Genomic DNA, 27,466 nt, shown 5'->3' with positions numbered 1-27,466 from the left:
AGTGCCTGTGGCCCCGGCACTGGGCGCTAGCCTGGCGCCTGTCCCCTGCTTGGGTTTAAAACAAACGCCCACTGCCAGCCCACGCCGACGCTGCGCCCGCCGCCACCCGACCGCCCCAGCGGCTCTGGTCCCGTTCGCAGCCCGCCCTGCAAACAGCGCCCCCTCCTGCCCCGGGCGCACACGCGTGCAGCCGGAGGCCAAGACCGGCCACCACACGGGCTCCGCGGCCCGAGACCCCCGCCCCCGCAAAAGGTGGGCCGCTGCGTTGGCCGGGAATCGAACCCGGGTCAACTGCTTGGAAGGCAGCTATGCTCACCACTATACCACCAACGCCGTACCGCGCGGGCAGCCACGCCACGCCCGCCCGGGACTCCCGCGAGCGAGCGCGCCGCCTAAGGCGGGCCAGGCCCGGATGGGCGCTGCGTCCCTCTGTCCGTCCGACCGCCCGGCCGTCGCCCTCCGCGTTGCCACAGCGCCGCCCAAGGATGCCCCGCGCCCCACCGGAGCGTGGCTGCTCCTGTCGGACCGCCTGCCTGCCTGACTCTGGGGGCTCTCTCTCTCCCTCGCCGCCCGGGGCCGCCAGAGCCCTTCTCCACCAGGTGCCCGGCGTGGCCACAGCCGCTACGTGCCCACAGGGTCCCCACTCCTCCGCCTCCCACCGGGGCCGGGGCCCCGTGCGAGGCAGGGAGCCCCTTCCGACAGCCACTTTGGGCGGGCCGCTCGTTGGGCGCCGTGGAGGCGAGAGGAGGCCGCCACGCCGTGGCGACCAAGCGGGCGGCGACAAGAAAAGGCAGGAGGTGCAGGAAGCCAAGGGGGCCAAGGGGGACACAGGGGCCAAGGGGACAGGCAGTCCAGGCCCGAGATGGCGCCCTGGGGCTCGCTGGGGGGCGGAGGGAGGATAGGGTGGGCACACAGGCTGGGCCCCAGGCGGCGGCCCAAAAAGGACTGCTGCCTCCCCGTCGGGGAATCGAACCCCGGTCTCCCGCGTGACAGGCGGGGATACTCACCACTATACTAACGAGGACGACGGCGACGGCCCCTGGGACGACAGACCCCATCCGACCGCGGGCACCGACCCCCGCCTGGATCCCCTCGGACGACCGACCGCAGGGATCCGGCACGTGCCCGCACGCGACCCACCACCCGCCACCCGCCGACACCCAACAAAGCACCCTGCGATCCCACCCGGATCCCGAGCGGGATTCCCACAGCTACCTGAGCGGCGTGGAACCTCCCCGTGCGCCCTGTCTGCTGTCTCCAACGCGGGGATCGCGCCGGTCGGGAAGAGGCGCGGGCGAAACCGCCAGGCCGCTGCTCCTAGGACGTCGTGGGTGCGCGCGTTGCCGGGGTCCGGCCGGCGGAGGCGCGGGGGCGGGGGCGTGCAGGGGCGGCCGGCACGCCGCGGACCGTTTGGGTCCGGGGTGGGGACGCTGGGACGTCCTCGCCAGAGCCAGCCGGCTGCGTTCACTTGGTGCCCCCTCCGCCCGAGCGCTCCGTCGGTTGCGCACCGACCGCACCGGCCAAGGACGCCGGCTCCCAGACACGCGAACCGCGACGCGCCACCGCGCGCCGTCAGGATGGCCGAGCGGTCTAAGGCGCTGCGTTCAGGTCGCAGTCTCCCCTGGAGGCGTGGGTTCGAATCCCACTCCTGACAAGCAGACCTTTTGGCCCGCCCACCCGCCGGAGGGCAACGCCCACCGCCACCCGGGACCACCTCGACCCGGTTCCCGCCTTGAGCAGTGGCCCACGCTCCGAAACTCCAGCCCCCTTCCAGCAAGCCTCCAAAGCGCAGCTGCTTCTCAGGCACGTCCGTTCTTCCTGCCTGCCCACCCAAGCACCGGCAGTCACAGAAATAGCCCAGGACTGTGCGCCAGCGCTCGCGACCCTCTATCGATTGCCCTTCCTTCCGGCAGACGCACTCCGCACCCCCTCACGCGCCCTCTTGCCTGGCCCAAACACACCGAGGGACAGCGAACCCCTTCTGGCTCTTTCCTGCCGGTCTCCTCCTTCGGCCTTCTCATTCGCCCTAACAGACACAGCCCTGACTCTCTCGACTTCCTCTTTTTCCCTCCTTCCTCCCAGCGCCCAGCGCCCAGCGCCCACCACCGACCGCTCACCGCCCTAGGCCCACCGCCCTGAATCGCCGCTGCGCTGCCCAGAGGCGTCCGGAGCGCATGGCCTGCCCGTTTGCACTCTCCAACTTCTGCCCGCGGAGCAGCAGCGACTCGCTGCTGGAGCCCCGCGCACTTCTGCAGCCAGAGGTCCGCCATCCAACGTCCTGTCCTTGCCTCCAACCCCTCGGCCCCCGCCTGTCCATTCCATTCTCCGGACACCCGACCCAGGTCGCCGATCCCACCGCGCTAACTGTGCTCCCTTCCCTGTGGGGCCCTAACCGCCAAAACCTGCCTGCCGGCGGTCCGGCAGCGGCCCGCATGCCTGCGGGCCAGAGGCGGCGGGATCCCTGCACACAGCCGGGCAGGCGAGCGCAAACCCGGAGAGATTGCCCACGAGGAATCCCGGCGGAAGCGTTAGATCCCCGTCGCCGGCCCACAGAGGCCAGGCCCCGCCGGGACCAGCTCTGCGCCGCCCCTCGTTTCCACGTGGGAAACCGCGACCTGGGCCGAACCAGCCACACCCAGCGCGCCTTGTCCCGGGTCAGCTGCTGCGGCTCGGCCAAGGCGCTCCTCTGCTGCATTGTGGCCTCCCTACCGGCCCGTGGGGCTCCCGCACCGTGTACGAGCCAGTGCGGTGGTAGGGGGCCGGTTAAGAGCGCAGAAGCGAGGCTCCCACGGACCTGGTCGACGTTTCTGAGCCACACGCAGCGACTGCGAGACCCGTGCCCCTTCACCGCCCCCTCTCGCTGACACCCCCACCCCCAACCCCGGCGTTGGGCCAGCCCGGCGGGAAAAGGACTCTGGGTCTGGGCCGGGGATCCGCGCTCAGCAAGGCCCGCCACAGCGCACCTTGCCCACTTGGGCCATCGGGCGAGGGCCAGGGCCGGTCTTTTTCTTGGCGACCCCGGCGGCAGAGAAAGTGCAAGATGGGACGAGTCGGCCTCTCTCCCTCGGCGTGTTGCGCCCAGGGTCCCTCGACGTGACGTGACGGGAGCGTCCCCTTCTGCTCGCCCCATAGGGCCAGCCTCTCGTGGACGCTACAGTGGGACACACGCCCACCGCACGATGTGACCGGCTAAGGGCGGCTGGTGGCCAGCGCCCCTGTGCCAGCTACCGGCGGTGCCTTCCGCCGGTGCATGGGTGGTTCAGTGGTAGAATTCTCGCCTGCCACGCGGGAGGCCCGGGTTCGATTCCCGGCCCATGCAGTGCGACGTCCCTTTTTGGTGCCGCAGCACTAACGTAAAAGTATAGCCGTGCTCCCCTCTGCCGCCGGCTTACCCTCCGGGCGCTAGAGCCTGTCCTGCCCGGCCCTGCTCACACGCGGGATTCGCCTCTGCCCACTACCCCACCCCTCTCTGGACTAATGGATGAGGCCACCCTGCCCTACCCCGCCTCGGTAACAACACCCCTTCCAAACCCTGGAGCGTGCCAGACACCATCCTTTGGCAGCCTCCTGGTCCTGTTTCTCTTCACTGCCCTGCCACCGCCTCTGCCCTACGCATTTTACTTCAAGGAATGCCGCCAGGCAGACGAGCTTGTGCCCGTGGGCCCCACCTCTTCTCTTCACTTTTCACCACGACCACCTCCCTCTTCTCTCTCTCTCTCTCCTCTGACTGTGTCTCCATCGCGGGCTCCCCACCTCTAGAAAATCATGCCATGGATGCCCTTCCAGTATGGAGGAAGTCGAGACTTGGAGGAGAGAAACATCACGTTCCCCTGTTGGGGGGAGGGGTCACACAGCCATAAATGCCACTACGCCAGTAAACGCGTGGCATGTGCACAGCGTCCATTCACCGTGTTCCAGATGCTACACACTCTCTCTCCTCGTGAGGCTCACGCTGCACCCCCATCGCCATCTCGCCTCTCACAGCCTGACCCCCACTCACCACCTGACTCCAGGATCCTGCCTTGCTGCTGTCACTAGAATCTCTTTTCATCTCAGCTCCGGACACATACATGCCCACGATGTGAATGTGCGTCCTCAAGGCGGCTTACTAATGTCTGCGGTCCAGGTGCATTGCCTACCCCCTTGAGACCTGAGACATGGCCCCCAGTCGCTCTGTCACGCTGTCTGTCCGACCTTTGGCTGCTTGTCACTTCACACCAGCCCCACTCCATACTCTGACCGCCTGACCCAACGGCATCCCAGTCTCCCCCACTTGAGGGTCCTCTTTGACCACACCGACTTCGTTCCTGCCCAGACTAGAGCCCAGAGATACCAAGTGGCTGAAAATCTACTCCTTCGAGACTCCAGGCTCAGCCTTCCCTCCCTCAGCTCTATGTCCCCCCACCCCACGCATTCTTACACAGACACACAGACACACAGACACAGACACACACACACACAAACACACACACACACACACACACACACTGGCACAGCCAACTCTCCCTCTGGCTGCCAGTGCCTCTCTCTCACACGCTCACATCCCCCAGTCCTGGTTTCCTTCAGGCTCTTCAGACACACACCAGCTCCGCCACCACCAGGGATCCCTCAGACCTCACGCGCCGCCCGCGATGTGTCGCAGCCCCCCAGGCATCGGAACGACCTCCGTCTGACTGGGCCGCCTGGTTCCCAGACCTTGGCACCCAGCCGGTGCACCACCCGGACACCCTGGACTCCTCTTCCCGCCTCCCAGTCCGTGGTCGGCATGCTTCTGTCCTTTCCTTGGTGTCAGCCCCTAGTCCCGTGCCGGGGTGGTTGCCAGCAACGGGAACGCACAGCTTTGTCCGTCACTGTCACGCACTGACACACACCCACATCTCGCTGGCGAGCAAGCCCGCCTCCCGTGGGAATATCAAGCCTGTCTCTCCCCGACACGTCTGGTCTCAGCAGGCGATCCGACTTTGCCAAGATCCCCCGAATGTCGAGGGACAGGCTTGGGCGGTCGGTGGGACCTCTACTTTGCCCCCAAGGAAAGTTTCGGCAGGGAGTCGACTGAGCTCTGCCATTGACTTGGTGGATCGGCCAAGCACTCAGATCGATACCAGGCGGGACAGAGGCTGGGACAAATGGGCAGATCTGTGCTAAGGAGGGGGTGGGAAGAAATTCCACAGCACACCTAGGTGCTTGGGATACGCGCCATCTCCGTGTTTTCCTCGCCAGCTCGGGAGAAGTTAGAGAGCGTAGGTGAAGAGATGGGAAACCAATATCCGCTGCAAGTCTATCCTGAACCCCAACTTTCCACATGAGCTTTGGTCAGCCTGACTCCTGGGTTTTTGCCACCAGCTCCTGCATCTCCACGCTTCAACGCCCGTGGCCAGGTTGGTCTAACTAGCGGGAACTATCTCAAGCGCCATCGTCACATTCAGAACAGGTGAGAAACTCAAACATCTCAACAGCGACGGGGAGCATGTGTACACACACGCGCGCGCGGCCCCCACCCCCCAAACAAACACCAATAGGCACCTGCCGGGCCATGTGCACGCCATCTGATCCCGTTGGAAAGTGGGCAGAGAACACACAGGAACTGTCCACCAACGGGTGTATGAAGAGAAAATGCTCAGCCTCGCCAATCGTCAAGGAAATGCCAGCGAAAAGCATGAGGAGCAGTCGTGAACCCCGCTTAGGATGACTATCATTAAACCCGCAGGGAAAATAACCCATCCCGACCAGGAGGTGGACAAAAGGGAAGAATTAGCCACCGTCGGCGGAAAGGTAAATAAGGACGGCCACCCTGAAAAGCAGCATGGAGATTTGTCCAAACGAAACACAACAACCTAACAACCAACCAAACCGCACCTCAACCCTACCCTTCCGTCTCCTCCACCCCCTCCCACACACACAACTCCAGGTAGAGCTACCACTGCCGCCGGCAATCCCACGGATCCCTATTTATCCAAAGCATAAGGAAATCTGAATATCAGAGGGGTACCCCCACCCCCATGTTTAATGCAGCGCTGTTCACAATTGCAGAAACATGGCATCAACCTAAGAGTCCATCAGCTGGGAAATGGATTAAAGAAATGTGGCATATAAACAGCAGGGAATACTACTTGGCCTTGGAACAGAATGAATCTTCTTCTTTGCAGCAACACGGATGGAGCTTGAGGTCGCGATGCAGCGTCAAGTGAGCCGGGAAGAGAAAGACAGAGAGGGCAGGTCCTCACTCCATTCGTGGGAGCTCAAAAAGTCCACCTGGTGGAGGTAGAGCACAGAACCACAGGAACCAGATGCTGGAGAGGGCGTGTGGGAGACTGGGGTGAAGAGAGGTTGGAGGAAATGGGCTCCAGCCCGCGGTTCCATGGCGGCAACGGGGGAGAAAGCCTGTCCTGGCCAGTGGGCTTTGCCACCCAGGGAGAGTGGGAGCCAGGCGAGCACGCGACAAGGAAGAGCTGTGAAGCTGATGTGGAACAGGTGGCGCCAGCGAAGCCAAAAGGACAAAAGGGTGGAGGAAGCCTCTGGGCCTCAGGTGGAGGCCGCAGGGGTCGTGGCTGCGGTGCGGGAGAAGCAAGCCAGGCTGGTGGCCAAAACCAGAGGAGTGAAGGTGTCGGGCAGTTAGACCGCGGAGCCAAAGAAGAAAGACTTCCCTGACCGGGAATCGAACCCGGGCCGCGGCGGTGAGAGCGCCGAATCCTAACCACTAGACCACCAGGGAGCTTCGGAGTCCCGTCCAGGCTTGCGCCTCCTGGCCCCAGTGCCTGTGGCCCCGGCACTGGGCGCTAGGCTGGCGCTGTCCCCTGCTTGGGTTTAAAACAAACGCCCACTGCCAGCCCACGCCGACGCTGCGCCCGCCGCCACCCGACCGCCCCAGCGGCTCTGGTCCGGTTCGCAGCCCGCCTTGCAAACACCGCCACCTCCTGCCACGGGAGCACACGCGTGCAGCCGGAGGCCAAGACCGGCCACCACACGGGCTCCGCGGCCCGAGACCCCCGCCCCCGCAAAAGGTGGGCCGCTGCGTTGGCCGGGAACCGAACCCGGGTCAACTGCTTGGAAGGCAGCTATGCTCACCACTATACCACCAACGCCGTACCGCGCGGGCAGCCACGCCACGCCCGCCCGGGAATCCGCGAGCGAGCGCGCCGCCTAAGGCGGGCCAGGTCCGGATGGCCGCTGCGTCCCTCTGTCCATCCGACCGCCCGGCCGCCGCCCTCCGCGTTGCCACAGCGCCGCCCAAGGATGCCTCGCGCCCCACCGGAGCGTGGCTGCTCCTGTCGGACCGCCTGCCTGCCTGACTCTGGGGGCGCTCTCTCTCCCTCGCCGCCCGGGGCCGCCAGAGCCCTTCTCCACCAGGTGCCCGGCGTGGCCACAGCCGCTACGTGCCCACAGGGTCCTCACTCCTCCGCCTCCCACCGGGGCCCGGGCCCCGTGCGAGGCAGGGAGCCCCTTCCGACAGCCACTTTGGGCGGGCCGCTCGTTGGGCGCCGTGGGGACGAGAGGAGGCCGCCACGCCGTGGCGACCAAGCGGCCGGCGACCAGAAAAGGCAGGAGGTGCAGGAGGCCAAGGGGGCCAAAGGGACCAAAGGGGCCATGGGGCCAAGGGGGCCACAGGGGTCAAGGGGACAGGCAGTCCAGGCCCGAGATGGTGCCCTGCGGCTCGCTGGGGGGCGGAGGGAGGATAGCGTGGGCACACAGGCTGGGCCCCAGGCGGCGGCCCAAAAAGGGATGCTGCCTCCCCGTCGGGGAATCGAACCCCGGTCTCCCGCGTGACAGGCGGGGATACTCACCACTATACTAACGAGGACGACGGCGACGGCCGCCGGGACGACAGACCCCATTCCGACCCCGGGCACCGACCCCCGCCTGGATCCCCTCGGACGACCGACCCCAGGGGTCCGGCACGTGCCCGCCCGCGACCCACCACCCGCCACCCGCCGACACCCAACAAAGCACCCTGCGATCCCACCCGGATCCCGAGCGGGATTCCCACAGCTACCTGAGCGGCGTGGAACCTCCCCGTGCGCCCTGTCTGCTGTCTCCAACGCGGGGATCGCGCCGGTCGGGAAGAGGCGCGGGCGAAACCGCCAGGCCGCTGATCCTAGGACGTCGTGGGCGCGCGCCGTGCGGGGGTCCGGCCGGCGGAGGCGCGGTGGCAGGGGCGTGCAGGGGCGGCCGGTACCCCGCGGACCGTTTGGGTGGGGACGCCGGGACGTCCACGCCAGAGCCAGCAGGCTGCGTTCACTTGGTGCCCCCTCCGCCCGAGCGCTCCGTCGGTTGCGCACCGAACGCACCGGCCAAGGGCGCCGGCTCCCAGACACGCGAACCGCGACGCGCCACCGCGCGCCGTCAGGATGGCCGAGCGGTCTAAGGCGCTGCGTTCAGGTCGCAGTCTCCCCTGGAGGCGTGGGTTCGAATCCCACTCCTGACAAGCGGACCTTTTGGCCCGCCCACCCGCCGGAGGGCAACGCCCACCGCCACCCGGGACCACCTCGACCCGGTTCCCGCCCACGCTCCGAAACTCCAGCCCCCTTCCAGCAAGCCTCCAAAGCGCAGCTGCTTCTCAGGCACGTCCGTTCTTCCTGCCTGCCCACCCAAGCACCGGCAGTCACAGAAATTTCCCAGGACTGTGCGCCAGCGCTCGCGAACCTCTACCGATTGCCCTTCCTTCCGGCAGACGCACTCCGCACCCCCTCACGCGCCCTCTTACCTGGCCCAAACACACCGAGGGACAGCGAACCCCTTCTGGCTCTTTCCTGCCGGTCTCCTCCTTCGGCCTTCTCACTCGCCCTAACGGACACAACCCTGACTCTCTCGCCTTCCTCTTTTTCCCTCCTTCCTCCCAGCGCCCAGCGCCCAGCGCCCACCACCGACCGCTCACCGCCCTCGGCCCACCGCCCTGAATCGCCGCTGCGCTGCCCAGAGGCGTCCGGAGCGCACGGCCCGCCCGTTTGCACTCTCCAACTTCTGCCCGCGGAGCAGCAGCGACTCGCTGCTGGAGCCCCGCGCACTTCTGCAGCCAGAGGCCCGCCATCCAACGTCCTGTCCTTTCCTCCAACCCCTCGGCCCCCGCCTGTCCATTCCATTCTCCGGACACCCGACCTAGGTCGCCGATCCCACCGCGCTAACTGTGCTCCCCCTTACCTGTGGGGCCCTAATCGCCAACACCTGCCTGCCGGCGGTCCTGCTGCGGCCCGCATGCCTGCGGGCCAGAGGCGATGGGATCTCTGCACACAGCCCGGCAGGCGAGCGCAAACCCGGAGAGATTGCCCACGAGGAATCCCGGCGGAAGCTTTAGATCCCGTCACTGGCCCACAGACTCCAGGCCCCGCCGGGACCAGTTCTGCGCCGCCCCTCGTTTCCACGTGGGAAACCGCGACCTGGGCCGAACCAGCCACACCCAGCGCGCCTTCTCCCGGGTCAGCAGCTGCGGCTCGGCCAAGGCGCTCCTCTGCTGCATTGTGGCCTCCCTACCGGCCCGTGGGAGTCCCGCACCGTGTACGAGCCAGTGCGGGGGTAGGGGGCCGGTTCAGAGCGCAGAAGCGAGGCTCCCACGGACCTGGTCGACGTTTCTGAGCCACACGCAGCGGCTGCGAGACCCGTGCCCCTTCACCGCCCCCTCTCGCTGACACGCCCACCCCCAACCCCGGCGGAGGGCCAGACGGCGGGAAAAGGACTCTGGGTCTGGGCAGGGGATCCGCGCTCAGCAAGGCCCGCCACAGCGCACCTTGCCCACTTGGGCCATCGGGGGAGGACCAGGGCTGCTTTTTTTCCTGGCGACCCCGGCGGCAGAGAAAGTGCAAGATGGGACGAGTCGGCCTCTCTCCCTCGGCGTGTTGCGCCCAGGGTCCCTCGACGTGACGTGACGGGAGCCTCCCCTTATGCTCGCCCCATAGGGCCAGCCTCTCGTGGACGCTACAGTCCACGAGAGGGACACACACCCATCGCACGATGTGACCGGCGAAGGGCGGCTGGTGGCCAGCGCCCCTGTGCCAGCTACCGTCGGCGCCTTCCGCCGGTGCATGGGTGGTTCAGTGGTAGAATTCTCGCCTGCCACGCGGGAGGCCCGGGTTCGATTCCCGGCCCATGCAGTGCGACGTCCCATTTTGGTGCTGCAGCACTAACGTAAACGTATAGCCGTGCTCCCCTCTGCCACCGGCTAACCCTCCGGGCGCTAGAGCCTATTCTGCCCGGCTCTGCTCCCACGCGGGATTCGCCTCTGCCCACTCCCTCGCCCCTCTCTGGACTAATGGATGAGGCCACCCTGCCCTACCTCACATCGGTAACAACACCACCTCCAAACCCAGGAGCGTGCCACACACCAGCCTTTGGCAGCCTCCTGGTCCTGTTTCTCTTCACTGCCCTGCCACCGCCTCTGCCCTACGCATTTCACTTCAAGGAATGCTGCCAGGCAGCTCGAGCTCGTGCCCTCGGGCGCCACCTCTTCTCTTCACTTTTCACCACGACCACCTCCCTCTTCTCTCTCTCTCTCTCCTCTGACTCTGTCTCCATCGCGGGCTCCCCACCTCTAGAAAATCATGCCATGGATGCCCTTCCAGTAGGGAGGAGGTCGAGACTTGGAGGAGAGAAACATCACGTTCCCCTGTTGGGGGGGAGGGGTCACACAGTCCTAAATGCCACCATGTCAGTAAACGCGTGGCATGTGCACAGCATCCATTCACCGTGTTCCAGACGCTCCACACTCTCTCTCCTCCTGAGGCTCACGCTGCACCCCCATCGCCATCTCGCCTCTCACAGCCTAACCCCCATCCACCACCTGAGTCCAGGATCCTGCCTTGCTGCTGTCACTAGAACCTCTTTTCATCTCAGCCCAGGACACATACATGCCCAAGATGTGAATGTGCGTCCTCAAGGCGGTTTACTAATGTCTGCGGTCCAGGTGCATTGCCTACCCCCTTGAGACCTGAGACATGGCCCCCAGTCGCTCTATCACGCTGTCTGTCCGACCCTTGGCGGCGTGCCACTTCACACCAGCCCCACTCCATACTCTGACTGCCTGGCCCAACGGCAACCCAGTCTCCACTACTTGAGGGTCCTCTTTGACCACACCGACTTCGTTCCTGCCAAGATTAGAGCGCAGAGATACCAACTCGCTGAAAATCTCCTCCTTCCAGACTCCAGGTTCAGCCTTCACTCCCTCAGCTCTATCTCCACCCACCCCACGCATTCTTACACAGACAGACACACACACACAAACACACACACACACACACACCCTGGCACAGCCAACTCTCCCTCTGGCTGCCAGTGCCTCTCTCTCACACGCTCACATCCCCCAGTCCTGGTTTCCTTCAGGCTCTTCAGACACACACCAGCTCCGCCACCACCAGGGATCCCTCAGACCTCGCACGCCGCCCGCGATGTGCCGCAGCGCCCCCGGCATCGGCACGACCTCCGTCTGACCGGACCGCCCGGTTCCCAGACCCTGGCAGCCAGCTGGTGCACCACACGGACACCCTGGACTCCTCCTCCCGCCTCCCAGTCCGCGGTCGGCATGCTTCTGTCCTTTCCTTGGTGTCAGCCCCTAGTCCCGTGCCGGGGTGGTTGCCAGCAACGGGAACGCACAGCTTTGTCCGTCACTGTCACGCACTGACACACACCCACATCTCGCTAGCGAGCAAGCCCGCCTCCCGTCGGAATACCAAGCCCCTCTCTCCCCTACACGTCTGGTCTCGGCAGGTGATCCAACTTTACCAAGATCCCCCGAATGTCAAGGGACAGTCTTGGGCGGTTGGTGGGACCTCTACTTTGCCTCCAAGGAAAGTTTCGGCAGGGAGTCGACTGAGCTCTGCCATTGACTTGGTGGATCGGCCAAGCACTAAGATCGATACCAGGCGGGACAGAGGCTGGGACAAATGGGCAGATCTGTGCGAAGGAGGGGGTGGGAAGAAATTCCACAGCACACCTAGGCGCTTGGGATACGCGCCATCTCCGTGTTTTCCTCGCCAGCTGGGGAGAAGTTAGAGAGCGTAGGTGAAGAGATGGGAAACCAATATCCGCTACAAATCTATCCTGAACCTCAACTTTCCACATGCGCTTTGGTCACCTTGGCTGCTGGGTTTTTCCCACCAGCTCCTGCATCTCCACATTTCAACGCCCGTGGCCAGGTTGGTCTAACTAGCGGGACCTCTCAAGCGCCATCGTCACATCCAGAACAGGTGAGAAACTCAAACATGTCAACAGCGACGGGGAGCATGTGTACACACACGCGCGAGCCCCCCTCCCCCCAAACAAACACCAATAGGCACCCGCCGGTCCATGTGCACACCATCTGATCCCGTTGGAAAGTGGGCAGAGAACACATAGGAACTGCCCACACAGTGGGTGTATGAAGAGAAAATGCTCAGCCTCGCCAATCGTCAAGGAAATGCCAGCGAAAAGCATGAGGAGCAGTCGTGAACCCCGCTTAGGATGACTATCATTAAACCCGCAGGGAAAATAACCCATCCCGACCAGGAGGTGGACAAAAGGGAAGAATTAGCCACCGTCGGCGGAAAGGTAAATAAGGACGGCCACCCTGAAAACCAGCATGGAGATTTGTCCAAAGGAAACACAACAACCTAACAAACAAACCAAACCGCACCTCAACCCTACCCTTCCGTCTCCTCCACCCCCTCCCACACACACAACTCCAGGTAGAGCTACCACTGCTGCCGGCAATCCCACGGATCCCTATTTATCCAAAGCATAAGGAAACCTGAATATCAGAGGGGTACCCCCACCCCCATGTTTAATGCAGCGCTGTTCACAGTTGCAGAAACATGGCATCAACCTAAGAGTCCATCAGCTGTCAAATGGATTAAAGAAATGTGGCATAAAAACAGCAGGGAATACTACTTGCCTTGGAACAGAATGAAGCCTCTTCTTTGCAGCGACACGGATGGAGCTTGAGGTCGCAATGCAGCGTCAAGTGAGCTGGGAAGAGAAAGACAGAGAGGGCAAGTCCTTACTCCTATCGTGGGAGCTCAAAAAGTCCACCTGGTGGAGGTAGAGCACAGAACCACGGGAGCCAGATGCTGGAGAGGGCGTTTGGGAAACTGGGGTGAAGAGAGGTTGGAGGAAATGGGCACGAGCCCGCGGTTCCACGGAAAAAATATGTTCTAATGTTCCATCGCAGAGTAGGGCGACCATAGGTGACGAGGACGTACGAGTGTGTGTTTCCAAGAGTTGGAAGACAGCGCCTGTGATGTTCCCAACAGGGAGAGCTGGCACATACCGACGAGACGGATGCCCTACATCCCCTCAGTTGATCATCCATCACTCCGCAGTCTACAAGTGTTCCCACATATCACAGGAATCCCATGGATATCCCGTCCGCACGAAGAAAATCATACTCGTGCTGGAAGAGTGACTGTCACAGCTCTGCCTCCCCGGCGCCACGGCTGGCCCTCGGTCTCGCCTCAAGTTTCACTGCCATCTCTATCAAAGCCACTGACTCGCGTGGAGCCCAATCAGGGACTCCGGCCCGCTCAGGGCCTGGCAGGCCGTGGAAAAGCCAGTGCGCTGGCTGGCATGAGCGGCCCTTGCAGATGGCCAAACCCTGAGGTGCACATCCCCCACAGATGACAGCGAAGTGGCCCGTGAGCCCCCCGCCCCCCACCCCTGGGCTTGGCTTGGCAGAAGCCTCGCTGCTGGAGAGTCCTGGCCCATTCCGCCGCAAGACGCCACTGAGACTCTGTGTTGCCGGCGGTGGTGGCGGCGGGTCTGCTGGCGACCACGGGGGAGAAAGCCTGTCCTGGCCGGTGGACTTTGCCACCCAGGGAGAGTGGGAGCGAGGCGAGCACACGACAAGGAAGAGCTGTGAAACTGATGTGGCGCAGGTGGCGCCAGCGAAGCCAAAAGGACAAAAGGATGGAGGAAGCCTCTGGGCCTCGGGTGGAGGCCACAGGGGTCGTGGCTGCGGTGCGGGAGAAGCAAGCCAGGCTGGTGGCCAAAACCGGAGGAGTGAGTGCGTCGGAGCCAAAGAAGGAAGACTTCCCTGACCGGGAATCGAACCCGGGCCGCGGCGGTGAGAGCGCCGAATCCTAACCACTAGACCACCAGGGAGCTACAGACAACTGTCGAGGCTTGCACCTCCTGGCCCCAGTGCCTGTGGCCCCAGCACTGGGCGCTAGCCTGGCGCCTGTCTCCTGCTTGGGTTTTAAACAAACACCCATTGTCAGCCCACGCCGACGCTGCGCCCGCCGCCACCCGACCGCCCCAGCGGCTCTGGTCCCGTTCGCAGCCCGCCCTGCAAACACCGCCACCTCCTGCCCCGGGCGCACACGCGTGCAGCCGGAGGCCAAGCCCGGCCACCACAGGGGCTCCGCGGCCCGAGACCCCCGCCCCCGCAAAAGGTGGACCGCTGCGTTGGCCGGGAATCGAACCCGGGTCAACTGCTTGGAAGGCAGCTATGCTCACCACTATACCACCAACGCCTTACGGCGCGGGCAGCCACGCCACGCCCGCCCGGGAATCCGCGAGCGAGCGCGCCACCTAAGCCGGGCACGGCCCGGATGGGCGCTGCGTCCCTCTGTCCGTCCGACCGCCCGGCCGTCGCCCTCCGCGTTGCCACAGCGCCGCCCAAGGCTGCCCCGCGCCCCACCGGCGCCTGGCATCTCCGGTCGGACCGCTTGCCTGCCTGTCTCTGGGGCCGCCAGAGCCCTTCTCCACCAGGTGCCCGGCGTGCCCACAGCCGCTGCGTGCCCACAGGGTCCCCACTCCTCCGCCTCCCACCGGGTCCCGGGCCCCGTGCGAGGCAGGGAGCCCCTTCCGACAGCCACTTTGGGCGGGCCGCTCGTTGGGCGCCGTGGGGGCGAGAGGAGGCCGCCACGCCGTGGCGACCAAGCGGCCGACGACAAGAAAAGGCAGGAGGTGCAGGAGGCCAAGGTGGCCAAGGGGGCCAAAGGGGCTATGGGGCCAAGAGGCCACAGGGGCCAAGGGGACAGGCAGTCCAGGCCCGAGATGGCGCCCTGGGGCTCGCTGGGGGGCGGAGGGAGGATAGGGTGGGCACACAGGCTGGGCCCCAGGCGGCGGCCCAAAAAGGACTGCTGCCTCCCCGTCGGGGAATCGAACCCCGGTCTCCCGCGTGACAGGCGGGGATACTCACCACTATACTAACGAGGACGACGGCGACGGCAGCCGGGACGCCAGACCCAACTCCGACCGCGGGCACCGAGCCCCGCCTGGATCCCCTCCGACGACCGACCGCAGGGGTCCGGCACGTGCCCGCCCGCGACCCACCACCCGCCACCCGCCGACACCCAACAAAGCACCCTGCGATCCCACCCGGATCCCCAGCGGGATTTCCACAGCTACCTGAGCGGCGTGGAACCTCCCCGTGAGCCCTGTCTGCTGTCTCCAAGGCAGGGATCGCGCCGGTCGGGAAGAGGCGCGGGGGTCCGGCCGGCGGAGGCGCGGGGGCGGGGGCGTGCAGGGGCGGCCGGTACCCCGCGGACCGTTTGGGTCCGGGGTGGGGACGCCGGGACGTCCACGCCAGAGCCAGCCGGCTGCGTTCACTTGGTGCCCGCTCCGCCCGAGCGCTCCGTCGGTTGCGCACCGACCGCACCGGCCAAGGGCGCCGGCTCCCAGACACGCGAACCGCGACGCGCCACCGCGCGCCGTCAGGATGGCCGAGCGGTCTAAGGCGCTGCGTTCAGGTCGCAGTCTCCCCTGGAGGCGTGGGTTCGAATCCCACTCCTGACAAGCAGACCTTTTGGCCCGCCCACCCGCCGGAGGGCAACGCCCACCGCCACCCGGGACCACCTCGCCTCGGTTCCCGCCTTGAGCAGTGGCCCACGCTCCGAAACTCCAGCCCCCTTCCAGCAAGCCTCCAAAGCGCAGCTGCTTCTCAGGCACGTCCGTTCTTCCTGCCTGCCCACCCAAGCACCGGCAGTCACAGAAATAACCCAGGACTGTGCGCCAGCGCCCGCGACTCTCTACCGATTGCCCTTCTTTCCGGCAGACGCACTCCGCACCCCTTCACGCGCCCTCTTACCTGGTCCAAACACTCCGAGGGACCGCGAACCCCTTCCCGGCTCTTTCCTGCCGGTCTCCTCCGTCGGCCTCCTCCTCACTCGCCCTAACGGACACAGCCCTGACTCTCTCGCCTTCCTCTTTTTCCTTCCGTCCTCGCAGCGCCCAGCGCCCAGCGCCCAGCGCCCACCACCCACCGCTCACCGCCCTCGGCCCACCGCCCTGAATCGCCGCTGCGCTGCCCAGAGGCGTCCGGAGCGCACGGCCCGCCCGTTTGCACTCTCCAACTTCTGCCCGCGGAGCAGCAGCGATTCGCTGCTGGAGCCCCGCGCACTTCTGCAGCCAGAGGCCCGCCATCCAACGTCCTGTCCTTGCCTGCAACCCCTCGGCTCCCGCCTGTCCATTCCATTCTCCGGACACCCGACCCAGGTCGCCGATCCTACCGCGCTAACTGTGCTCCTTTCCCTGTGGGGCCCTAACCGCCAACACCTGCCTGCCGACGGTCCTGCTGCGACCCGCACGCCTGCGGGTTAGAGGCGGCGGGATCCCTGCACACAGCCCGGCAGGCGAGCGCAAACCCGGAGAGATTGCCCACGAGGAATCCCGGCGGAAGCTTTAGATCCCGGTCACCGGCTCACAGAGGCCAGGCCCCGCCGGGACCAGCTCTGCGCCGCCCCTCGTTTCCACGTGGGAAACCGCGACCTGGGCCGACCCAGCCACACACCCAGCGCGGCTTCTCCCGGGTCAGCAGCTGCGGCTTGGCCAAAGCCCTCCTCTGCTGCATTGTGGCCTCCTTACCGGCCCGTCGGGCTCCCGCACCGTGTACGAGCCAGTGCGGGGGTAGGGGGCCGGTTCAGAGCGCAGAAGCGAGGCTCCCACGGACCTGGTCGACGTTTCTGAGCCACACGCAGCGGCTGCGAGACCCGTGCCCCTTCACCGCCCCCTCTCGCTGACACGCCCACCCCCAACCCCGGCGGAGGGCCAGACGGCGGGAAAAGGACTCTGGGTCTGGGCCGGGGATCCGCGCTCAGCAAGGCCCGCCACAGCGCACCTTGCCCACTTGGGCCATCGGGGGAGGGCCAGGGCTGTTCTTTTTCCTGGCGACCCCGACGGCAGAGAAAGTGCAAGATGGGACCAGTCGGCCTCTCTCCCTCGGCGTGTTGCGCCCAGGGTCCCTCGACGTGACGTGACGGGAGCCTCCCCTTATGCTCGCCCCATGGGGCCAGCCTCTCGTGGACGCTACAGTGGGACACACGCCCACCGCACGATGTGACCGGCGAAGGGCGGCTGGTGGCCAGCGCCCCTGTGCCAGCTACCGTCGGCGCCTTCCGCCGGTGCATGGGTGGTTCAGTGGTAGAATTCTCGCCTGCCACGCGGGAGGCCCGGGTTCGATTCCCGGCCCATGCAGTGCGACGTCCCATTTTGGTGCCGCAGCACTAACATAAACGTATAGCCGTGCTCCCCTCTGCCGCCGGCTTACCCTCCGGGCGCTAGAGCCTGTCCTGCCCGGCCCTGCTGCCACGCGGCATTCGCCTCTGCCCACTCCCCCGCTCCTCTCTGGACTAATGCATGAGGCCACCCTGCCCTACCCCACCTCGGTAACAACACCCCTTCCAAACCCAGGAGCGTGCCACACACCAGTCTTTGGTAGCCTCCTGGTCCTGTTACTCTTCACTGCCCTGCCACCGCCTCTGCCCTACGCATTTCACTTCAAGGAATGCCACCAGGCAGCAGGAGCTTGTGCCCGCGGGCCCCACCTCTTCTCTTCACTTTTCACCGCGACTACCTCCCTCTTCTCTCTCTCTCTCTCTCTCTCCTCTGAGTCTGTCTCCATCGTGGGCTCCCCACTTCTAGAAAATCATGCCATGGATGCCCTTTTAGTCGCGAGGAAGTCGAGACTTGGAGGAGAGACATTTCACGTTCCCCTGTTGGGAGGGGAGTGGTCACACAGTCCTACATGCCACCATGTCAATAAACGCGTGGCATGTGCACAGCGTCCATTCACCGTGTTCCAGACGCCCCACACTCTCTCTCCTTCTGAGGCTCACGCTGCACCCCCATTGCCATCTCGCCTCTCACAGCCTAACCCCCATCCACCACCTGACTCCAGGATCCTGCCTTGCTGCTGTCCCTAGAACCTCTTTTCATCTCAGCCCCGGACACATACATGCCCACGATGTGAATGTGCGTCCTCAAGGCGGCTTACTAATGTCTGCGGTCCAGTTACATTGCCTACCCCTTTGGGACCTGAGACATGGCCCCCAGTCGCTCTGTCACGCTGTCTGTCCGACCTTTGGCTGCTTGCCACTTCACACCAGCCCCACTCCATACTCTGACCGCCGGGCCCAACGGCATCCCAGTCTCCCCCACTTGAGGGTCCTCTTTGACCACACCGACTTCGTTCCTGCCCAGACTAGAGCCCAGAGATACCAACTCGCTGAAAATCTACTCCTTCCAGACTCCAGGTTCAGCTTTCCCTCCCTCAGCTCTATGTCCCCCCACCCCACGCATTCTTACACAGACAGACACACACACACAAACACACACACACACACACACCCTGGCACAGCCAACTCTCCCTCTGGCTGCCAGTGCCTCTCTCTCACACGCTCACATCCCCCAGTCCTGGTTTCCTTCAGGCTCTTCAGACACACACCAGCTCCGCCACCACCAGGGATCCCTCAGACCTCGCACGCCGCCCGCGATGTGCCGCAGCGCCCCCGGCATCGGCACGACCTCCGTCTGACCGGACCGCCCGGTTCCCAGACCCTGGCAGCCAGCTGGTGCACCACACGGACACCCTGGACTCCTCCTCCCGCCTCCCAGTCCGCGGTCGGCATGCTTCTGTCCTTTCCTTGGTGTCAGCCCCTAGTCCCGTGCCCGGGTGGTTGCCAGCAACGGGAACGCACAGCTTTGTCCGTCACTGTCACGCACTGACACACACCCACATCTCGCTAGCGAGCAAGCCCGCCTCCCGTGGGAATACCAAGCCTCTCTCTCCTCGACACGTCTGGTCTCGGCAGGCGATCCGACTTTGCCAAGATCCCCCGAATATCAAGGGACAGGCTTGGGCGGTCGGTGGGACCTCTACTTTGCCCCCAAGGAAAGTTTCGGCAGGGAGTCGACTGAGCTCTGCCATTGACTTGGTGGATCGGCCAAACACTAAGATCGATACCAGGCGGGACAGAGGCTGGGACAAATGGGCAGATCTGTGCGAAGGAGGGGGTGGGAAGAAATTCCACAGCACACCTAGGCGCTGGGGATATGCGCCATCTCCGTGTTTTCCTCGCCAGCTCGGGAGAAGTTAGAGAACGTAGGTGAAGAGATGGGAAACCAATATCCGCTACAAGTCTATCCTGAACCCCAACTTTCCACATGCGCTTTGGTCAGCCTGGCTACTGGGTTTTTCCCACTAGCTCCTGCATCTCCACATTTCAACGCCCGTGGCCAGGTTGGTCTAACTAGCGGGACCTCTCAAGCGCCATCGTCACATCCAGAACAGGGGATGTCCACAGCGACGGGGAGCATGTGTACAGACACGCGTGCGCACCCCCTCCCCCCAAACAGCAATAGGCACCCGCTGGGCCATGTGCACGCCATCTGATCCCGTTGGAAAGTGGGCAGAGAACACATAGGAACTGCCCACCAACAGTGGGTGTATGAAGAGAAAATGCTCAGCCTCGTCAATCGTTAAGGAAATGCCAGCGAAAAGCATGAGGAGCAGTCGTGAACCCCGCTTAGGATGACTATCATTAAACCCGCAGGGAAAATAACCCATCCCGACCAGGAGGTGGACAAAAGGGAAGAATTAGCTACCGTCGGCGGAAAGGTAAATAAGGACGGCCACCCTGAAAACCAGCATGGAGATTTGTCCAAAGGAAACACAACAACCTAACAAACAAACCAAACCGCACCTCAACCCTACCCCTCCGTCTCCTCCACCCCCTCCCACACACACAACTCCAGGTAGAGCTACCACTGCCGCCCGCAATCCCACGGAGCCCTATTTATCCAAGGCAGAAGGAAATCTGAATATCAGAGGGGTACCCCCACCCCCATGTTTAATGCAGCGCTGTTCACAATTGCAGAAACATGGCATCAACCTAAGAGTCCATCAGCTGGGAAACGGATTACAGAAATGTGGCATATAAACAGCAGGGAATACTACTTGGCCTTGGAATAGAATGAATCCTCTTCTTTGCAGCAACACGGATGGAGCTTGAGGTCGCAATGCAGCGTCAAGTGAGCCGGGAAGAGAAAGACAGAGAGGGCAGGTCCTTACTCCTATCATGGGAGCTCAAAAACTCCACTTGGTGGAGGTAGAGCACAGAACCACAGGAACCAGAGGCTGGAGAGGGCGTGTGGGAGACTGGGGTGAAGAGAGGTTGGAGGAAATGGGCACGAGCCCGCGGTTCCACGGAAAACATATGTTCTAATGTTCCATCGCAGAGTACGGCGACCATAGGTGACAAGGACGTACGAGTGTGTGTTTCCAAAGAGTTGGAAGACAGTGCCTGTGATGTTCCCAACAGGGAGTGCTGGCACATACCGACGAGACTGATGCCCAGCATCCCCTCAGTTGATCATCCATCACTCCGCAGTCTACACGTGTTCCCACATGTCACAGGAATCCAATCGATATCCCGTCCGGACGAACAAAATCATACTCATGCTTGAAGAGTGACTGTCACAGCTCTGCCTCCCCGGCGCGAAGGCTGGCCCTCGGTCTCGCATCAAGTTTCACTGCCATCCCTATCAAAGCCGCTGACTCGCGTGAAGCCCAGTCGAGGACTCCGGCCCGCTCAGGACCTGGCAGGCCGTGGAAAAGCCAGTTCGTTGGCTGGCATGAGCGGCCCTTGCAGGTGGCCAAACCCTGAGGTGCACATCCCCCGCAGATGACAGAGAAGCGGCCCGTGAGCCCCCCGCCCCCCACCTCTGGGCTTGGCTTGGCAGAAGCCTCGCTGCTGGAGAGTCCTGGCCCATCCCGCGGCAAGAGGCCACTGATACTTTGTGTTGGCGGCGGCGGCGGCGGCGGGTCTGCCGGCGACCACGGGGGAGAAAGCCTGTCCTGGCCAGTGGGCTTTGCCACCCAGGAAGAGTGGGAGCGAGGCAAGCACCCGACAAGGAAGAGCTGTGAAGCTGATGTGGCGCAGGTGGCGCCAGCGAAGCCAAAAGGACAAAAGGGTGGAGGAAGCCTCTGGGCCTCAGGTGGAGGCCACAGGGGTCGTGGCTGCGGTGCGGGAGAAGCAAGCCAGGCTGGTGGCCAAAATCAGAGGAGTGAAGGTGTCGGGCAGTTGGACGCCGGAGTCAAAGAAGGAAGACTTCCCTGACCGGGAATCGAACCCGGGCCGCGGCGGTGAGAGCGCCGAATCCTAACCACTAGACCACCAGGGAGCTTCGGAGTCCCGACCAGGCTTGCGCCTCCTGGCCCCAGTGCCTGTGGCCCCGGCACTGGGCGCTAGCCTGGCACCTGTCCCCTGCCTGGGTTTAAAACAAACACCCACTGCTAGCCCACGCCGACGCTGCGCCCGCCGCCACCCGACCGCCCCAGCGGCTCTGGTCCCGTTCGCAGCCCGCCCTGCAAACACCGCCACCTCCTGCCCCGGGCGCACACGCGTGCAGCCGGAGGCCAAGCCCGGCCACCACATGGGCTCCGCGGCCCGAGACCCCCGCCCCCGCAAAAGGTGGGCCGCTGCGTTGGCCGGGAATCGAACCCGGGTCAACTGCTTGGAAGGCAGCTATGCTCACCACTATACCACCAATGCCTTACGGCGCGGGCAGCCACGCCACGCCCGCCCGGGACTCCCGCGAGCGAGCGCGCCTCCTAAGCCGGGGGCGGCCCGGATGGCCGCTGCGTCCCTCTGTCCGTCCGACCGCCCGGCCGCCGCCCTCCGCGTTGCCACAGCGCCGCCCAAGGCTGCCCCGCGCCCCACCGGAGCGTGGCTGCTCCGGTCGGACCGCCTGCCTGCCTGACTCTGGGGGCGCTCTCTCTCCCTCGCCGCCCGGGGCCGCCAGAGCCCTTCTCCACCAGGTGCCCGGCGTGGCCACAGCCGCTGCGTGCCCACAGGGTCCTCACTCTTCCGCCTCCCAGCGGGTCCTGGGCCCCGTGCGAGACAGGGAGCCCCTTCCGACAGCCACTTTGGGCGGGCCGCTCGTTGGGCGCCGTGAGGGCGAGAGGAGGCCGCCACGCCGTGGCGACCAAGCGGCCGGCGACAAGAAAAGGCAGGAGGTGCAGGATGCCAAGGGGGCCAAAGAGGCCATGAAGCCAAGTGGCCACAGGGGCCAAGGGGACAGGCAGTCCAGGCCCGAGATGGCGCCCTGGGGCTCGCTGGGGGGCGGAGGGAGGATAGGGTGGGCACACAGGCTGGGCCCCAGGCGGCGGCCCAAAAAGGACTGCTGCCTCCCCGTCGGGGAATCGAACCCCGGTCTCCCGCGTGACAGGCGGGGATACTCACCACTATACTAACGAGGACGACGGCGACGGCAGCCGGGACGCCAGACCCCACTCCGACCGCGGGCACCGACCCCCGCCTGGATCCCCTCGGACGACCGACCTCAGGGGTCCGGCACGTGCCCGCACGCGACCCACCACCCGCCACCCGCCGACACCCAACAAAGCACCCTGCGATCCCACCTGGATCCCGAGCGGGATTCCCACAGCTACCTGAGCGGCGTGGAACCTCCCCGTGCGCCCTGTCTGCTGTCTCCAACGCGGGGATCGCGCCGGTCGGGAAGAGGCGCGGGCGAAACCGCCAGGCCGCTGCTCCTAGGACGTCGTGGGCGCGCGCTGTGCGGGGCTCCGGCCCGCCGAGGCGCGGGGGCGGGGGCGTGCAGGGGCGGTCGGCACCCCGCGGTCCGTTTGGGTCCGGTGTGGGGACGCCGGGACGTCCACGCCAGAGCCAGCAGGCTGCGTTCACTTGGTGCCCCCTCCGCCCGAGCGCTCCGTCGGTTGCGCAACGAACGCACCGGCCAAGGGCGCCGGCTCCCAGACACGCGAACCGCGACGCGACACCGCGCGCCGTCAGGATGGCCGAGCGGTCTAAGGCGCTGCGTTCAGGTCGCAGTCTCCCCTGGAGGCGTGGGTTCGAATCCCACTCCTGACAAGCAGACCTTTTGGCCCGCCCACCCGCCGGAGGGCAACGCCCACCGCCACCCGGGACCACCTCGCCTCGGTTCTCGTCTTGAGCAGTGGCCCACGGCCCGAAACTCCAGCCCCCTTCCAGCAAGCCTCCAAAGCGCAGCTGCTTCTCAGGCACGTCCGTTCTTCCTGCCTGCCCACCCAAGCACCGGCAGTCACAGAAATAGCCCAGGACTGTGCGCCAGCGCTCGCGACCCTCTACCGATTGCCCTTCCTTCCGGCAGACGCACTCCGCACCCCCTCATGCGCCCTCTTACCTGGCCCTAACACACCGAGGGACCGCGAACCCCTTCCCGGCTCTTTCCTGCCGGTCTCCTCCTTCGGCCTTCTCACTCGCCCTAACGGACACAGCCCTGACTCTCTCGACTTCCTCTTTTTCCCTCCTTCCTCCCAGCGCCCAGCGTTCAGCGCCCAGCGCCCACCACCCACCGCTCACCGCCCTCGGCCCACCGCCTTGAATCGCCGCTGCGCTGCCCAGAGGCGTCCGGAGCGCACGGCCCGCCCGTTTGCACTCTCCAACTTCTGCCCGCGGAGCAGCAGCGATTCGCTGCTGGAGCCCCGCGCACTTCTGCAGCCAGAGGCCCGCCATCCAACGTCCTGTCCTTGCCTGCAACCCCTCGGCTCCCGCCTGTCCATTCCATTCTCCGGACACCCGACCCAGGTCGCCGATCCTACCGCGCTAACTGTGCTCCTTTCCCTGTGGGGCCCTAACCGCCAACACCTGCCTGCCGACGGTCCTGCTGCGACCCGCACGCCTGCGGGTTAGAGGCGGCGGGATCCCTGCACACAGCCCGGCAGGCGAGCGCAAACCCGGAGAGATTGCCCACGAGGAATCCCGGCGGAAGCTTTAGATCCCGGTCACCGGCTCACAGAGGCCAGGCCCCGCCGGGAGCAGCTCTGCTCCGCCCCTCGTTTCCACGTGGGAAACCGCGACCTGGACCGAACCAGCCACACCCAGCGCGGCTTCTCCCGGGTCAGCTGCTGCGGCTCGGCCAAAGCGCTCCTCTGCTGCATTGTGGCCTCCCTACCGGCCCGTGGGAGTCCCGCACCGTGTACGAGCCAGTGCGGGGGTAGGTGGCCGGTTCAGAGCGCAGAAGCGAGGCTCCCACGGACCTGGTCGACGTTTCTGAGCCACACGCAGCGGCTGCGAGACCCGTGCCCCTTCACCGCCCCCTCTCGCTGACACCGCCACCCCCAACCCAGGCGGAGGGCCAGCCCGGCGGGAAAAGGACTCTGGGTCTGGGCCGGGGATCCGCGCTCAGCAAGGCCCGCCACAGCGCACCTTGCCCACTTGGGCCATCGGGCGAGGGCCAGGGCTGCTCTTTTTCCTGGCGACCCCGGCGGCAGAGAAAGTGCAAGATGGGACGAGTCGACCTCTCTCCCTCGGCGTGTTGCGCCCAGGGTCCCTCGACGTGACGTGACGGGAGCCTCCCCTTCTGCTCGCCCCATAGGGCCAGCCTCTCGTGGACGCTACAGTGGGACACACACCCATCGCACGATGTGACCGGCGAAGGGCGGCTGGTGGCTAGCGCCCCTGTGCCAGCTACCGTCGGCGCCTTCCGCCGGTGCATGGGTGGTTCAGTGGTAGAATTCTCGCCTGCCACGCGGGAGGCCCGGGTTCGATTCCCGGCCCATGCAGTGCGACGTCCCATTTTGGTGCCGCAGCACTAACGTAAACGTATAGCCGTGCTCCCCTCTGCCGCCGGCTTACCCTCTGGGCGCTAGAGTCAGTCCTGCCCGGCCCTGCTCCCACGCGGGATTCGCCTCTGCCCACTCCCCCGCCCCTCTCTGGACTAATGCATGAGGCCACCCTGCCCTACCCCGCCTCGGTAACAACACCCCTTCCAAACCCAGGAGCGTGCCACACACCAGCCTTTGGCAGCCTCCTGGTCCTGTTTCTCTTCACTGCCCTGCCACCGCCTCTGCCCTACGCAGGTCACTTCAAGGAATGCCACCAGGCAGCACGAGCTTGTGCCCGCGGGCTCCAACTCTTCTCTTCACTTTTCACCACAACTACCTCTCTCTCTCTCTCTCTCTCTCTCTCTCTCCTCTGACTGTGTCTCCATCGCGGGCTCCCCACCTCTAGAAAATCATGCCATGGATGCCCTTCCAGTAGCGAGGAAGTCGAGACTTGGAGGAGAGAAACTTCACGTTCCCCTGTTGGGGGGCGGGAGCGGTCACACAGTCGTAAATGCCACCACGCCAGTAAACGCGTGGCATGTGCACAGCATCCATTCATCGGGTTGCAGACGCTCCACACTCTCTCTCCTCGTGAGGCTCACGCTGCACCCCCATCGCCATCTCTCCTCTCACAACCTAACCCCTGTCCACCCACCTGAGTCCAGGATCCTGCCTTGCTGCCGTGGCTAGAACCTCTTTTCGTCTCAGCCCCGGACACATACATGCCCAAGATGTGAATGTGCGTCCTCAAGGCGGCTTACTAATGTCTGCGGTCCAGGTGCATTGCGTACCCCTTTGGGACCTGGGACATGGCCCCCAGTCGCTCTGTCACGCTGTCTGTCCAACCCTTGGCTGCTTGCCACTTCACACCAGCCCCACTCCATACTCTGACCGCCGGGCCCAACGGCATCCCAGTCTCCCCCCTTGAGGGTCCTCTGACCACAACGACTTCGTTCCTGTCCAGACTAGAGCCCAGAGATACCAACTCGCTGAAAATCTCCTCCTTCCAGATCCAGGTTCAGCCTTCCCTCCCTCAGCTCTATCTCCCTCCACGCCACGCATTCTTACACACACACACACACACACACACACACACCCCGGCACAGCCAACTCTCCCTCTGGCTGCCAGTGCCTCTCTCTCACACGCTCACATCCCCCAGTCCTGGTTTCCTTCAGGCTCTTCAGACACACACCAGCTCCGCCACCACCAGGGATCCCTCAGACCTCACACGCCGCCCACGATGTGTCCCAGCGCCCCAGGCATCAGCATGACCTCCGTCTGACTGGGCCGCCTGGTTCCCAGACCTTGGCAGCTAGCCGGTGCACCACCCAGACACCCGGGACTCCTACTCCCGCCTCCCAGTCCGCGGTCGGCATGCTTCTGTCCTTTCCTTGATGTCAGCCCCTAGTCCCGTGCCGGGGTGGTTGCCAGCAACGGGAACGCACAGCTTTGTCCGTCACTGTCACGCACTGACACACACCCACATCTCGCTGGCGAGCAAGCCCGCCTCCCGTGGGAATACCAAGCCTCTCTCTCCCTGACACGTCTGGTCTCGGCAGGCGATCCGACTTTGCCAAGATCCCCCGAATGTCAAGGGACAGGCTTGACCGGTCGGTGGGACCTCTACTTTACTCCCAAGGAAAGTTTCGGCAGGGAGTCGACTGAGCTCTGCCATTGACTTGGTGGATCGGCCAAGCACTCAGATCGATACCAGGCGGGACAGAGGCTGGGACAAATGGGCAGATCTGTGCGAAGGAGGGGGTGGGAAGAAATTCCACAGAACACCCAGGCGCTGGGGATATGCGCCATCTCCGTGTTTTCCTCGCCAGCTCGGGAGAAGTTAGAGAGCATAGGTGAAGAGATGGGAAACCAATATCCGCTACAAGTCTATCCTGAACCCCAACTTTCCACATGCGCTTTGGTCAGCTTGGCTGCTGGGTTTTTGCCACCAGCTCCTGCATCTCCACGCTTCAACGCCCGTGGCCAGGTTGGTCTAACTAGCGGGAACTCTCTCAAGCGCCATCGTCACATCCAGAACAGGTGAGAAACTCAAACATGTCAACAGCGACGGGGAGCATGTGTACACACACGCGCGCGCGCACCCCTCCCCCCAAACAAACACCAATAGGCACCCGACGGGCCATGTGCATGCCATCTGATCCCGTTGGAAAGTGGGCAGAGAACACATAGGAACTGCCCACCAACGGGTGTATGAAGAGAAAATGCTCAGCCTCGCCAATCGTCAAGGAAATGCCAGCGAAAAGCATGAGGAGCAGTCGTGAACCCCGCTTAGGATGACTATCATTAAACCTGCAGGGAAAATAACCCATCCCGACCAGGAGGTGGACAAAAGGGAAGAATTAGCTACCGTCGGCGGAAAGGTAAATAAGGACGGCCACCCTGAAAAGCAGCATGGAGATTTGTCCAAAGGAAACACAACAACCTAACAAACAAACCAAACCGCACCTCAACCCTACCCTTCCGTCTCCTCCACCCCCTCCCACACACACAACTCCAGGTAGAGCTACCACTGCCGCCGGCAATCCCACGGAGCCCTATTTATCCAAGGCAGAAGGAAATCTGAATATCAGAGGGGTACCCCCACCCCCATGTTTAATGCAGCGCTGTTCACAATTGCAGAAACATGGCATCAACCTAAGAGTCCATCAGCTGGGAAACGG

The 27,466-nt window shown here is 64.3% G+C and overlaps 19 non-coding genes across 19 annotated transcripts; 8 read left to right on the top strand and 11 right to left on the bottom strand.

Annotated features, from left to right (window-relative positions):
• Positions 1 to 261: 261 nt before the first annotated feature.
• On the bottom strand, positions 262 to 333 carry TRNAG-UCC (transfer RNA glycine (anticodon UCC)). The gene has a single exon. It is a non-coding gene; the product is annotated as a tRNA-Gly (tRNA).
• Positions 334 to 952: 619 nt separating this feature from the next.
• TRNAD-GUC (transfer RNA aspartic acid (anticodon GUC)) lies at positions 953 to 1,024 on the bottom strand. The gene has a single exon. It is a non-coding gene; the product is annotated as a tRNA-Asp (tRNA).
• Positions 1,025 to 1,571: 547 nt separating this feature from the next.
• Positions 1,572 to 1,654, top strand: TRNAL-CAG (transfer RNA leucine (anticodon CAG)). Its single transcript has one exon. It is a non-coding gene; the product is annotated as a tRNA-Leu (tRNA).
• A 1,594-nt stretch (positions 1,655 to 3,248) lies between these two features.
• Positions 3,249 to 3,319, top strand: TRNAG-GCC (transfer RNA glycine (anticodon GCC)). Its single transcript has one exon. It is a non-coding gene; the product is annotated as a tRNA-Gly (tRNA).
• A 3,321-nt stretch (positions 3,320 to 6,640) lies between these two features.
• Positions 6,641 to 6,712, bottom strand: TRNAE-CUC (transfer RNA glutamic acid (anticodon CUC)). Its single transcript has one exon. It is a non-coding gene; the product is annotated as a tRNA-Glu (tRNA).
• A 298-nt stretch (positions 6,713 to 7,010) lies between these two features.
• TRNAG-UCC (transfer RNA glycine (anticodon UCC)) lies at positions 7,011 to 7,082 on the bottom strand. The gene has a single exon. It is a non-coding gene; the product is annotated as a tRNA-Gly (tRNA).
• Positions 7,083 to 7,726: 644 nt separating this feature from the next.
• Positions 7,727 to 7,798, bottom strand: TRNAD-GUC (transfer RNA aspartic acid (anticodon GUC)). The gene has a single exon. It is a non-coding gene; the product is annotated as a tRNA-Asp (tRNA).
• A 541-nt stretch (positions 7,799 to 8,339) lies between these two features.
• TRNAL-CAG (transfer RNA leucine (anticodon CAG)) lies at positions 8,340 to 8,422 on the top strand. The gene has a single exon. It is a non-coding gene; the product is annotated as a tRNA-Leu (tRNA).
• A 1,589-nt stretch (positions 8,423 to 10,011) lies between these two features.
• On the top strand, positions 10,012 to 10,082 carry TRNAG-GCC (transfer RNA glycine (anticodon GCC)). The gene has a single exon. It is a non-coding gene; the product is annotated as a tRNA-Gly (tRNA).
• A 3,904-nt stretch (positions 10,083 to 13,986) lies between these two features.
• On the bottom strand, positions 13,987 to 14,058 carry TRNAE-CUC (transfer RNA glutamic acid (anticodon CUC)). Its single transcript has one exon. It is a non-coding gene; the product is annotated as a tRNA-Glu (tRNA).
• A 299-nt stretch (positions 14,059 to 14,357) lies between these two features.
• On the bottom strand, positions 14,358 to 14,429 carry TRNAG-UCC (transfer RNA glycine (anticodon UCC)). Its single transcript has one exon. It is a non-coding gene; the product is annotated as a tRNA-Gly (tRNA).
• A 616-nt stretch (positions 14,430 to 15,045) lies between these two features.
• On the bottom strand, positions 15,046 to 15,117 carry TRNAD-GUC (transfer RNA aspartic acid (anticodon GUC)). Its single transcript has one exon. It is a non-coding gene; the product is annotated as a tRNA-Asp (tRNA).
• Positions 15,118 to 15,613: 496 nt separating this feature from the next.
• TRNAL-CAG (transfer RNA leucine (anticodon CAG)) lies at positions 15,614 to 15,696 on the top strand. The gene has a single exon. It is a non-coding gene; the product is annotated as a tRNA-Leu (tRNA).
• Positions 15,697 to 17,302: 1,606 nt separating this feature from the next.
• Positions 17,303 to 17,373, top strand: TRNAG-GCC (transfer RNA glycine (anticodon GCC)). Its single transcript has one exon. It is a non-coding gene; the product is annotated as a tRNA-Gly (tRNA).
• A 3,915-nt stretch (positions 17,374 to 21,288) lies between these two features.
• TRNAE-CUC (transfer RNA glutamic acid (anticodon CUC)) lies at positions 21,289 to 21,360 on the bottom strand. Its single transcript has one exon. It is a non-coding gene; the product is annotated as a tRNA-Glu (tRNA).
• A 299-nt stretch (positions 21,361 to 21,659) lies between these two features.
• TRNAG-UCC (transfer RNA glycine (anticodon UCC)) lies at positions 21,660 to 21,731 on the bottom strand. Its single transcript has one exon. It is a non-coding gene; the product is annotated as a tRNA-Gly (tRNA).
• A 635-nt stretch (positions 21,732 to 22,366) lies between these two features.
• TRNAD-GUC (transfer RNA aspartic acid (anticodon GUC)) lies at positions 22,367 to 22,438 on the bottom strand. Its single transcript has one exon. It is a non-coding gene; the product is annotated as a tRNA-Asp (tRNA).
• A 548-nt stretch (positions 22,439 to 22,986) lies between these two features.
• On the top strand, positions 22,987 to 23,069 carry TRNAL-CAG (transfer RNA leucine (anticodon CAG)). The gene has a single exon. It is a non-coding gene; the product is annotated as a tRNA-Leu (tRNA).
• A 1,602-nt stretch (positions 23,070 to 24,671) lies between these two features.
• Positions 24,672 to 24,742, top strand: TRNAG-GCC (transfer RNA glycine (anticodon GCC)). The gene has a single exon. It is a non-coding gene; the product is annotated as a tRNA-Gly (tRNA).
• The last annotated feature ends 2,724 nt before the right edge of the window (positions 24,743 to 27,466 follow it).

Source organism: Saimiri boliviensis, chromosome 19 (assembly GCF_048565385.1).
Source record: "Saimiri boliviensis isolate mSaiBol1 chromosome 19, mSaiBol1.pri, whole genome shotgun sequence".
Lineage (NCBI taxonomy): Eukaryota > Metazoa > Chordata > Mammalia > Primates > Cebidae > Saimiri > Saimiri boliviensis.
The sequence above is the reverse complement of the archived record's forward strand: the minus strand, read 5'-3'. Positions and strand labels throughout refer to the sequence as shown.